Here is a 14,133-nt window from a genome sequence, read left to right as displayed (position 1 = left end):
TGCCATATACTCAACCAAAGTTGCAATTATGTACATCTACTACACTTACTACACTAACACTACTTGGCCTTTCTTCTCTCACGAGATGTTGAAAGAATCGCGCAAAATTATCTTTGATTTCGTTGATATCTTCTATGGTGTATGGTTCAACGCTTTTAGGAAAATCCTATAAATATGTTAACTTAGTTAATAAACTTTAAAATCATATTAAGTAACCAATTTACAACATATACATACCTTCTTCAAATCATTTGCCTGATAGAGGAAGCGGACGATTTGAAACATGTATTTCATAACGAAATAGCCGCATTCATCTCCTCCCGTTTGTTGAGCACACTACACCACATTGAAATACACATATTAGAATCAAAAAATTAAGAAATATTAAATAGAACTATAAAATGCATATCAAATACAAAACCATAAGAGTTTTACCTTCATAGATACCCAAGACAATTTTGTTGCCTTGATACCTTCAAGGAGCAGGAATGATGTATATGCACTACAACAACAACAACAACAACAACAACGACGTATATGCGCTAAGTACTATAAAAGAATTACTAGTTATAAAGTATTTAAAATACATGTAAGAATTATAAGAATTATTAACTTACGTATGCAGCGGTTCCTTGATAGCTAAGGATCTATCTGATCTCCTAAGCGAATCAAATACATATACCGTTCTTTTGTTTAGAGAAAGGACGAGAAGAATCCAATGTTGACTAAAGCATGCAACAAAATGTGATAAGTTCATATATAAAGATAAAAGGGAAGCATACTTTTCAATGTACGAAAGTTGGAAAATATATAAAGCATACTTTTCAATGTATGGAAGCATGATGTATTTCATATTTCGATTGGCTCTCAATGTCCTTTGCATGTAGTTGATCGAGGCAACTGGTTCATGGTGTAGCATGGTCGCCGAAATCATACTAGGACACATGAAACCAATTTGCGTCTCCATTCACATCACTATCATCTGACAAAAGCCTACATCCCAAATATTTATAGTTAGATGCGAATAATAATAATAAATATCAAATTTGATTAGTTTAGAGTTTGAGAAATCGCACATCATAAATACTTGCAAAACGGATACATTAAGCCATCTCCCGTCAGAAGTTGGAAAACATCTTGTCGGGAGAGAATGATCATCTCATCAGAAGGATAGTTGAAGCAGGAACCCCTTCTAACTTCGATAGTAAAAGGCTCATCTGCAGGTTTTTGGCAAAACAAACGATGCATCTCCTTGACCGCATCAGACATATCCTCAAGTGACAGGCTAATCAATGGATCGATGTGCCTATGTGCAGACTCATCGGTGCAAGGATCATTACCAACTACTGTATTCTTTTCTTCTTCTTTGCACCTTCTTTAGGTATATGTTCCTAATTCAAATCAACTTCTTTTTAATTATATTATATATAAAATAAAGATTGTTTGGTTATTTATATAAATCAAATTTCTAAGTATATACATTTAGATTTCTTATTATATATTAAATCATAATACTAAACATAAGTTACCTGATTATCTGAAACTAGAAATATCAACTCTTTAGGCCATTCTATGACAGAACCCTCGGCTTGACTGAGTTTCGTGATGAATGGAGTAGAGAGTGGAACTGGAACATCTGCGTAATCCACATAATACTCATCAACACTCACTCTCATGGCCGTCGTAGCGTGTGATGATGACTCCTGTCGTGGATGAACGGTACCCACAGCTACAATGATCGGTCCCGAGACATCCGCTATTGCCAAGCGACATGGAACTTGACTCTTAACATCCAATAAGAGAAAAATGACATCAATTAAGTGTTTTAGAAGCATAATATAATAATTAGAAATATAAAATGACAATATACCTGCAAATCCGCAAATGGATCATTGCCCCCGATTGACAGCTACTAGGAACGACTGGAGTGGAAGGAGTCGGTAATGGAAAACCCATTTGCGTCGCATAAGCCATAAACCTTTGCGTCACCAAATCATCTATCTTCGAGTTCATCTCTTCAATAGTCTGCTCTCTAACTCTTTGACTCACTCTAGCCTCCAATGCCTGAATCTCCTCATCATCTAGAATGTTAGGATCAATCACCTTGTTAGAGATAGTTCTGAAGAAGAAACACAATTTTGTGATTGTATATCTTACTTGGGAAGGCAAAATTCCTCGTATTGCAACAGGTAATATATGCTGCATCAAGATATGACAATCATGAGATTTCAAACCAATAAGTTTCAAGTCCTTCAGTGAAACAAGGTTTCGGAAATTTGACGAGTATCCAGCAGGAACCTTTAACCTATGCAGGGACTCACAAAAACTAGTTTTCTCCTTCTTAGACAAAGTGTAGCAAGCTGGTGGAAGATAATAGCGTTGTCCCCGCTCCTGAGGTGCTAGTTCAGGTCTGCCCATCTCAGCCATGTCTTTCCTAGCTTTAACTCCATCCTTTGTCTTCCCGGGCATATTCAACAATGTCCCGACAATGGCATCACAAACATTTTTCTCAATGTGCATTAAATCAAGACAATGTCTGACTTCCAAACATTCCCAATACGGAAGGTCCCAAAACTTAGATCTTTTCTTGTATAAGTTCTTTGAGACACATTTGAAGGGCTTGCCAAAAATTGTTTCAATATCCTTTACCCTATTAGAAACCTCTTTTCCACGTAAAGGTACAGGGGCTTCTCTCATCTCCACTTTTCCATTGAACAACTTTTTCTTCCTACGGAATGGATGATCTAAAGGAAGCCATGTACGATAATGCAGGTACACATTCTTTCCACAGTGATGTAACCGCTTATCAATCATATTCTCATCACAAATAGGGCATGCCTTTGCTCCTTTAACCGTATACCCTGACAAATTCCCATAAGCCGGGAAATCATTAATCGTGCAAAATATCATGGCACGCAATGTGAAGTCAGTTTTCGCATACGCATCGAACATGGAAACACCTTCATCCCACAACAATTTCAGATCTTGAAGAAGCGGGTCAAGATACACATCTATATCGTTTCCGGGTTGCTTAGGACCAGAAATAAGAAGCGATAGCATAATAAATTTACGCTTCATACATAACCAGGAGGGAGATTATAAATTGTCAGTAGAACCGGCCAAGTGCTATGTTGGGTACCTAGTGTGCCAAATGGGTTCATCCCATCTGTACAAAGTCCAAGCCTAAGATTTCGAGGTTCTTTACCAAAATCGGAAACTTTCGGTCGATATTTCTCCATTGCGGAGAATCGGCCGGATGTCTAAGCATCCCATCTTTCTTCCTCTCGTCCGCATGCCATCTTAGTAATCTAGCATTATTTTCATCCGAAAATAAACGCCTAAATCTCGGAATGATTGGTAGATACCAAAGAACTTTCGCCGGAGTTTCTTTCTTTCTCATCCCCTCATCATTATTCTTTTTTAATTTGTATCGAGACTTTCCACACCTAGGACACTCACGCAAATCCTGGTACTCGTTTCGATACAACACACAATCATTTTGACATGCATGTATCTTCTCATATTCCATACCTAATGGACACAACAATTTCTTTGCCTCGTAGGTAGAGTTGGGCATTTCATTCCCTTCAGGTAGCAATTCTTGTAAAAAAGTGAACAACTCACTTAGACTTTTATCTGTCCAACTATGCTTCGATTTCATATTGAACAATGTAAGGATTCCAGAAAGTTTAGTGAAATTCTCACACCCCGGATACATAGGTTTTTCCGCTGCACTTAAAATACTATCATACATATGTGGACGATCGGTTCTTTCATCCTCCAAATTGTGCAACATCTCATCTACTCTATCATTTCATCATCTACCATGTCATTTTCATCATCTACCCTTTCATTCTCATTATAACCATCTCCTTCAATCTCAACCTCAACCTCATCAACATGCAAATCATCACACAAGCTAGTGGAGCTCATACCCACATCATAAAACTCTCCATGCCATGTCCACCTAGTATAGTTACTCTTAAACCCACGACGAATCAAATGATCTTTAATTTGATCCATATCACGATACCCCCTTGAGTTATTGCAATCACAACAAGGACACAAGACTAACTTTGACCCATTCTCCGATTGATGTTCTAACGCAACTCTGATAAATTCATTAACCCCTTGTAGAAATGTCGTCGAAATTCGATTACCATACATCCAGTTTCGATCCATATTCATACACTAGAGACACCAAACAAGAATACAATCGATCACATCATTCAAAGTAGTTTATCAAATGCAGTCATGACCATTTGGGTCCTTATCACTCCAACCTAACCCATCCTTGAGTTTCTCATCTCACTAGTGAATGAACATTTGGTTTTCAATTCTAAGAAAAATTCGGCAGCACTTCCCTACAGTTCTCCAAGTACACGATGAAGATAGTAGTTAAACTATCAACATATGTACCCAGAGAACGCTTAGGGAAATGAGCCGGATCTTTCTTAGAATCAAAAACCAAACATTCATTCACATCCTAAGTGAGATAAGAAACTCAAAGACAGTCCCAAACCGGGACTATTCAAGACTTACTCCTAATGAGTAAGCCTCGAACGGGTATCTAGGCAAATGATGCACATTGCAATAAAACAACACAAACCAATCCATTCCTTAGATTTCCCTCCTCACCCCATTAAGGTATGTCCAATAGGTTTGGTTATGCATGATCAACATATATTTTCCCAATCACATAATAATCAAACAATTCACATATATACATCCTAAATCCAAATAATGGTTACATTAACATACATAAAAAAAATAACAAAAAATATAATACATACCTCTGCTCTCAAGGAGCAGCGAAGACGAGCACAAGTGCACAACGACGCGAGCTTGGAGAACCGGCAAACCCACGAGGACTAAGGTGGCAACTAGAATACAATGTAAAGGAATGACATAAGTTCCAAATTCAAGAATTCCAACTCATAATCAAAACACATAATTCTAAATTGATTATTCAAGAAACTACATACTACACAAATTAAACTATAGAAATGCAATTAGACAGAGAAAGTAAACATTTGATTCTATATTATCCTAGAGAGCTCTTATTCTTCCCACCCCCCCCTCCCCTCTCTCTCTCTCTCTCTCTCTCTCTCTCTAACACCAATCCTTTTTTGTTGAAAAGAGGCCCGGCCCCATTATTGTATCACATCATATCATATCTTCAATAAAAAAGAGTGACAATAATCTTAATTCATCTTCAAGCCAATCCAAGCTAGGTTGAATTAACATGAGGTATGTTATATCAATAATAGATCCTACTTTAGCAGTATATTGTGGTCTGATTTTCATATTAACATACATCTCTTGTATATATGCATCTTTTACATCTAAAATCCATATGAATTAACCATCTCCAACCATTTATGATACATTTTTTTTTTGAATGATCGAAAAATGATTGAGAATACTTGAAGCTAAGCTAGTGTACGTTTATATATATGCATCTGATTTGTTACATCTAAAGTTCATGTTAATTCATAGTTTTCATTTTCCATCAGTCCATTATTTACTAAATTAAGGATTGAAAGTGCATGAGACAAAAAGAAAACAGAAGTTTTTGTGTTCAATAGCATAAATCAAGAATTCCATACATTATCGGCGGCGGGACCGACGGCAGCAACTCAGTCCACAGTGGCGGCGGCACGAATGCGTAGGATGGCAGCAACCGAGAAGAAAGATGAAGTTTGGGGAAGGGCAGGGCACGCAACTGAGGGTGAGTTCACAGTGACAAGGCACGTACGCACCGAGGGCGAGTTCGCCGGAGAAGTGAGGCGAAGATGGTGAGTTCGCCGGAGAAAGCCCTTGAAGCCGCGAAGGATGGCGGAGAATACCGAGAGTGAGAGATGAGAAAGAGTTAGCCGAGAGTGAGAGTGAGAGAAGAGAGATGGTTAGCCAGTGGGAGAAGCGACGGTCGCCGGCAAGATAATGCCGTTGGGAGAAGCGACGACCGCCGGCGAGCGTGAGGGCGAGAGTGATGAACGAGGGTGTCGCAGGAGAGAGAGAGAGAGAGAGAGAGAGTAGAGCAGCAGTTGTAGAGTTAGGGCTCGAAAAAAAAAGGCCGTTGGGAAAATACTGAGTTTTACAAAAAAAAAAACCTAATCTGCGTCGCACCCTAGCAACGTGCGACGCACATTAGTCTTGCTTAGCCCACTACACGCGCCTATTTGCGTCGAGCTAGAGTCGCATGCGACGCAAAACTCTTATATGCGTCGCACAAATGTACCATGCGACGCATATTGCTCGTGTTCTAGTATTGTTTTCGATGTTTTGCGTCATTCGCTATTTCACATGCGACGCAAATAAGTGTTTTGCGTCGCTTCCGTGTCTATGCGACGCAAATAAGGAGATGCAAATCGTCCTTTTTCTAGTAGTGAGGGAAGTATAATAATAATGCATCATTACAGAAAGGAATGATAATGTGCAGATTTGCAGGGAAGAAAAATAATAATGATGCTGAACTAACTTTTTAATGCAGGCATATAATATTTCTATCCTATATGCCCTTCTTAGGGTGCGTTCTGTTCAACTTAAAAAATTAAGTTTCAGGTCCAATAAGTTCAGATAAGTTCAGATAAGTTGCAATAAGGTCTAATAAGTGCAATAAGTTCCAATAAGGTCTAATAAGGTCCAATAAGTTCCAATCAGGTGCAATAAGTTCCAATCAGGTGTAATAAGTTCCAATCAGGTCTAATAAGGTCCAATAAGTTCCAATCAGGTCTAATAAGGTCCAATAAGGTCCAAATAGTCAATGTTTAATAAACATTTGTATTATTGTCCACTATTTTGTTATTCATAAATTTCATATCACTATTAGCGGATTATGTTATTATTAGAATTTTAATTAAAGTACCACAATGATTATATAGTATTATACTTGTATCAGTGTCTATTATTTTATTATTTATTTGTATTATGTCTATTATTTTATTATTTATTTGTATTATGTCTATTATTTTATTATTCATATTACTATTAGCTGATTATGTTATTATTAGAATTTTTTATTAAAGTATCACAATGTATAGTATTATACTTGTATTATTGTCTATTATTTGATTATTCATATTGCTATTGAATAATATTTTAATCATGGTCAAATAATTAAGGTTAACAATAATAATAATAATAATTATCATTACAAATATTTGAGAGGTGTTGAAGCTACTGTGTTGAGAAGAAAGGAGAAGAAAGGAGAAGTAATAAGAAGAAATCTGAGAGGTGTTGAAGCTACTGTGACTTTGAACATTTTTTTCTCTTTCTTCTAGTAACATTCAAATAAATGAAAGGTGAAGAAAGCTGAAGAAATGAATGAAGGAGTTGTTGTTAGCAATAAATGTTCAGCTTATTTTCATTGATTAGGAAAAGGAGAATCAGGCCCATAATCAAGCCCTTTACAATGAAAGTTCACTGCCTTTTGCTCAGCTTAAATTAGTAACTACTAGTATTTTATAAAATTAATTTTTTGATTTTCTACTAGTGTTTTATAAAATTAAAACAACACTATTAGATATATTAGTGATGAAAGTTATGTATAGGCAAATATATAAATAGTAATTTTTTTGTTAAATTAATTATCATAAGAGATAATTAATAATCATTATTTTTTAAAGGACGAATTATAATAATTATTATTCCATAAAAAATTTTGGGTAGTATTTACGTTAGTGGTAATATTTATGTTATTCATGGTCAATGTTTTTTTCTAATAAGGTCAAATAAGTTTCAATCAGGTTCAATAAGGTCTAATAAGTTTCAATCAGGTCCAATAAGGTCTAATAAGTTTCAATCAGGGTCAATAAGTTCCAATAAGGTCCAATAAGGTCAATCAGGTTCAATCAGGTCCAATAAGTTTCAATCAGGTTCAATCAGGTCCAATAAGTTGAATCAGGTCCAATCAGGTCCAATCAGGTTTAATAAGTTCCAATAAGTTCAGTTCAGGTTCAATAAGTTCAGTTCAGATAAGTTCCAATAAGTTCAGGTCCAATAAGTTGAATAGAACGCACCCTTATACTACCCATTCTCACAATGCAATACTATAAACCTTAAAGGCATGAAAAAAAATAATGCAGACACTTTTATAAATAACATTACTTAAGTGTCTAAAAAAAAAATTTCGAATAATAATTTTTTTTTTTCGAACCTAACAATTTCCGAAAAAAATAAAACAAAATTTCGACTCGGCCAAATAAAAAAAAAATTTCGGACTCAGCATTTATTCGAAAAAAAATTTCGAAGTTCGGGTTTTTTCGAAAGAGAAAAAAAAATTTCGAACCTCCAATTTTTCCGGAATTTTTTTTTTTTTGTGTATAATAAAAAAATTTTCTGGTATAAAAAATATTCTATGTTCAACTTTTCGAAATAAAAACGTAGGAGCAATACTAAGGTTTCCTTCAAATAACTAATAAGCTAGGTAACTTAATAAGCTAAAGTCACTTAATACGCTAGTTCGTTAGGCGCCTATAAGTCTTAAACTAACCTAAAGCTCCCAGATACCACTTTGTAACACCCCGATAATTCTCTTTTTCTAGAAATACTTTTATAATAAACCTTAGAGAATTACCCAGGCATTATCGCCCGTGTGATAACGTTTCGGCTTACTTAGAATTTTGCAGCGGAAAACAACTTACTAAAACAACTTTATTAAAACTTTCGAACCAAACAATGTCAGAACTAAAAACACACCAACTTAACTATTGTCTGAAAATATAAGTCCCTACGAAAACAACTTAAATGATACTAGAAATACAAGAGTTTCTCCATTCCAGATTCCCAATGAAATGCATCTCTGAACCTGTAATGTCAATGTTGTCTTGACTCTGCACCCCCGAAGGATCACCACAGGATCAATTGGCAAAGCCATGATCACACACACAACAAGCACGTAATCAGCAAAGCTGAGTACTACACATCATGCATAAATAATCCTAAACATGATACTACAAAATAACATGTAGGAATAAATAATAACATAAGCATATAATAATCTGCAGACAACTTTTACTGAACTAAACTTAAACCAACTTTTTATCACTTAAATGGAATAGTTATTAGGACGAGTTGTCTTGCCTACTAAGATGAAATGCGGGAGCGAGTCCGCATTTCAGAGTGACCTGCGATATCGAGAAACCTTTGAAATAAAGAGGGATGGTGATCAATCCATTCCTAGAAAAGCTATGGCACGCTCACCATAACCCCAACCCTTATGTCCAACTCCAGACGTGCACCAGTCTAAAGTCTATAACCTATTCTCGTTTCACTTTACGTTGAATATATATTATTACTTGTGTTGACACAACAACCAAGCAAATAACACATAATTAATAATCACACAATCATAACAGAATTCCTTTTTATCTTTGGATGAACAAGTGATCACAACTTATCAACCAAGACTCCTTTAGTTCCTTTTTAACCTTTACCAACTTACTTGTTGAACCTAGCCAACAATAAACTTTACCTTTATATAGGTAGAACTTGTAACTTACCAAATAAGGTCCACGGTCCTCATAAGATAATAATAATACTCAAGAATCCATGTAAAACATGATTCACTCTAACTTACATTAATTCTCTCACGAATTAATAGATAAACTTGAATTATCCTGCTTGCATCAATCTTCCATACAAACATTTATAATCATAAACACTTCTAGTTTACATGTAGCACACAGGCAAATAACATGTAAAACAATTCCAGTAATCATATATATGAACAAATAAAGTCCTATACATGATACTAATTAATAAATAAAATACTCTTAGAGCATGCTTCTAAATCACATAGCACGTAGACGATGTACGTACCTTGTATAAACAAATCGGTAGGCCACTTTTACTCGCTAAAAGTCTCCTACTACGAAATCTCCGCCTAGTAAATAAAATAATGAAAATAAATATCTTGAACTAAAATTTGCAGCAACTTTAAAACGATCAAAACCCCCTAAACGCTTTTTAAAATCGTTTTTACGTACCAAACTTTCGTTATTTTTAATCCCTAGTATAGTACAACTATTCTAGTGATTAAAAATCATTTAAAACTCTTAAAATACTTATTTTCTGAAATTACAACATTTATAAAATTCAATAAATCTTCTGAAAATATATTCAATACATATAAAATTATGTACTAACCAAATCTCATGATTTATACTTTATATATATAGTTTCTAGTAATGAAAAATCCTAAAAACTATAAATTTCATGATAAAAACTAAAATAAACTTAACATATTAAATCTGAAATTTGTTATGATAAGAAACATAATAACCGAAATATACATATGCATATAAAATAGTAAGTTAAATCATAAACATGGTAATTAAGAATAAAATAACATAAAACTAGTACTTTAATGGAATCTTAGAGAGGAAGAAAGATAAGCAACCACAATAATGGAAGAAGGAAGGGCGCCGAACAACAGTGGCAGCAAAGAAGGGACCGACGACAGCAATACTCGGCTCTTAAAAAGATTTGTGGCGTTTCTTGTTCAACAAGAAACGTTACTTGAAGAAGAAGAAACAAACTTTGAGGGAAAAACTTGAAGAAACGACACACAAGGAGGAGAGAGATGAATGCCGATGGAGAGAGAGAATCACGTGAGAAGGAGGAGAAAATAAAGTGTGTAGGGTAAAATAATTGGGTTTTTAGGATATTTATATAAAGGCTTGTACTTGTGGGCTTAGGAAAAGAGATTTTAATTAATGAACCTTGATGACTAATAAGACGGGCTATCTAAAACTTTAGTCATCAAATTACTCTTTCCCTTTTTATCACTTTTGGGCTTTCGATTCCATTAACTACCTTTTCAATATACTTTTAGTATTTAAAATTCTTATTAAAACATGCTTAATTAAAATATTTCAAATTTTATTAAGCTATGAAAAATAATTTCAGTTGACTTTTAAAATAGTCAACCCTTTTTAAAAGTCAAATCATTTTCCAAACTCATTATTTGGATTTAAATATAACTACATAAATACTTTAATATATTTATGAAAATTCTTTAAAATTGTGGGGGATTACAATACGAGCACTTGAGCATTTTTCAAGTGCTCCGGTTAAAAACCGGAGCACTTAATTTTACAAGTGCTCTGGCTGCACTAACAACAGGAGCACTTGATGCTGTTTAATTGCTTAGACTAGGTCAAGTGCTCCGATTGATAGGAGGCAACCGAAGCACTTGTGCTTCATGTGCCCCGATTGTTATTAATCAACCGAAGCACTTGTTTTATTTTTTATTTTTTAAAACCAGCGCTAGTTATATATTATTAGCTTCTAAAAGTGTATATTAGAATTTACAATAGAGTGCCTGCAACCTCATTTTCACCACCATACTTAACCTCCTCTTGCCCTTCATATATCACCAACATAATATGTACAATGATACAAAAAAGTGCACATGAAATTCAAAATCCAACAAAGAAACATTCAAAATCAAAATACGTACTATTATATATATATATAAAGTGTAGAATTGAGTTACAAAACATTACCATAGATTTAAAGTACGCGTTTACAACGTATTTAGAAATTATATTCATAGACAACAATCGATAACGAAGGAAGCAAACTTGTCTCGAACTTTATTAATTTCCTCAACAGTAAATGACTCCTCCCTCGGTGTGTTGTAAATCTAATAATTAATAAGATCAAATAAATACAATTATATATATATATATATATCATAGCATGAAATTTTTGGTCACATTCTTTTCTATATGTTGTTTAAGAACTACTAGGACGACTACAAGTCTATAATTTGATCTATCTAGTCAAGTTTCTGCAAGTAAAGGCCATTTCAAAACTGTTTTATGTCAAATTCATCCATTTCGTACCATATCATGTAATTTTAGGTTACATTCTAATCTAATATGTTTTTTAAGGACTACTAGGACGATAACAATTCTAATTTGATCGTTCTAGTCAAGTTTGTGCAAGTGAAGGTCGTTTTAGACCATTTTAAGCCGTTTTGGGTCAAATCCATCCATTTCATACCATAGAAAGTAATTTTAGGTTACGTTTTGGTCTAATATGTTGTTTAAGGAGCATTATTAGGACGATTACAACTCTAATTTGATTGCAACATCAAAAATTTGTTATGTTTGTACATATTTTTTGAAGTACATGGAATTGTAACAAGTCTTGGGTGGATAATTTACGGTGAACCTAAACTGACTATATCACACAAAGACTGACTATAATAGAAAACTAATTGCATCATGCAAAAGGTGATTATTATTTCATTTCGTTGTTTTGGCTTCATAATAAGGAATTGTTGGCTCTTACAGTAGATCGTAGGAATAGTTTAGACGAATTTGATTTTCTGAGTGGACTGTGTGCATGTTTCATTATGGCATTTTAGCCATTATTGAAGTTGTAGTTTCACTCAAAAAGCGTTTAGCTAACAACCCACTATTCTGAGTAGCGGTTTACCGGGAAACAAACTATTATCCAGAATAGCGATCAAGTATAGGAAATCAAAAGTAAACCGCTATTAGAATAGTGCCCGTTAAATACGACATAACTTTAGTCCTAAATAAACAATCGTAATTTATTTCTCACCTTAACGCAAAGTATGAACTGTTTCTTATTATCCAGGGAAAAAGTTCCAAAGACTTGTACAAACCAATGAAGTAACCCCGTCCCCAACCGCAAAGATGAAAATTTGAGAAAACGACCTAAATAACCCCCCAAATCTGAATCAATTAAGGCTATGTTTGATTCACCTGAAATTTTCTGATCTGAACTTATCTGATCTGATCTGATCTGATCTGAACTTATCTGATCTGATCTGATCTGATCTGAACTTATTTTTTCTGATCTGATCTGATCTGAACTTATTTTTTCTGATCTGATCTGATCTGATCTGATCTGATCTGATCTGATCTGATCTGATCTGATCTGATGTGATTTACAAGATCTTATCTTATATAAAATATATTATTACTATTATATTATTACTTTGTAAATCATTATTATGCAATACATTATAAGATCTTCTTTATAGTAATACTATTATTATCATTTTATTTCTATTACAACTTTTACACAACTTTTATTAATAATAATTATTATTATTATCATTATTATAAGCACAACAATAATAATTATAATCATAATTATTATTATTACTAAAAATGATTATATAACTCAAGTCATTATTTTATAAGAGCACTTATACAATGTTATTTCACACTTTCCCTTAAAAAAAAGTTTCACACTTGAGAAGTCGGCAAACTCAACTCTTTTTTTTCCATATAAAATAGAATAAGATATACAAACAACTATGACTTGAGCAAAAAATAAATAAATATCGTGCAACTTCAAATAGCTAGAGAGATTTGGAATTCGGTAGGAAGAGGTATATCGAATCTAAATTTATAATTTGTATCTCACACTTAGCTTATTTTGAAATGTAATCCGAACTTAGTAGTTTCGTTGTCATGAATTTGAGATATCATATTTTGTATATTTCTTATTTTTGCATCAATCTTATGTTCTTAACACGTGGCTTTTAATTTTCTATTATTTAATAACAACAAAATAACTTAATATAATAATAACAATGACATTTATAATGGTAACAACAAGATTAATAATAATTACCAATATTAATAATTAATAAGTACAACAACAACAACAACAACAATAATAATTCTTTTGAACAAATGTACTTGTAAATAATAATACTCCCTTTGTATTTTTTTATTTTTCTCACTTAGAATCTTGACACTATTCACAATTAGAGATAATCTTTTAGATTTTTCTCAATATATAAGAAAAAATATAGTCATGTTGGGTCTTGTTTGATTCGTCTCAATGAGTACTTTATTAATATTCAATTATTATAATTTTTATTAATATGTAGTGAAAGATATTTAATAATAATGAGTTTTTAAATATAAGCATGATCTGATCTGGTCTGATCTGATCTGATCTGATCTGATCTGATCTGATCTGATCTGAACTTATTTTTTCTGATTTGATCTGATCTGATCTGATCTGATCTGATCTGATCTGATCTGATCTGATCTGATCTGATCTGATCTGATCTGATCTGATCTGATCTGAAATAAGCAAAAATGAGGTGAACTGAACATAGCCTAAGTCTTTCCC

General features: G+C 33.6%; 1 long non-coding RNA gene across 1 annotated transcript; it reads right to left on the bottom strand.

Moving 5' to 3' along the window:
• Positions 1–236: 236 nt before the first annotated feature.
• LOC130590622 (uncharacterized) lies at positions 237–714 on the bottom strand. Its single transcript, XR_008968464.1, has 3 exons — positions 618–714; positions 436–502; positions 237–336 (listed from the first exon to the last, which is right to left on the bottom strand). It is a non-coding gene; the product is annotated as an uncharacterized LOC130590622 (long non-coding RNA).
• Between the last annotated feature and the right edge of the window lie 13,419 nt (positions 715–14,133).

The sequence above is a fragment of the Beta vulgaris genome, chromosome 2 (genome assembly GCF_026745355.1).
Source record: "Beta vulgaris subsp. vulgaris cultivar EL10 chromosome 2, EL10.2, whole genome shotgun sequence".
In the NCBI taxonomy this organism is placed as follows: domain Eukaryota; kingdom Viridiplantae; phylum Streptophyta; class Magnoliopsida; order Caryophyllales; family Amaranthaceae; genus Beta; species Beta vulgaris.
This window is presented reverse-complemented; position numbering and strand designations above follow the sequence as displayed.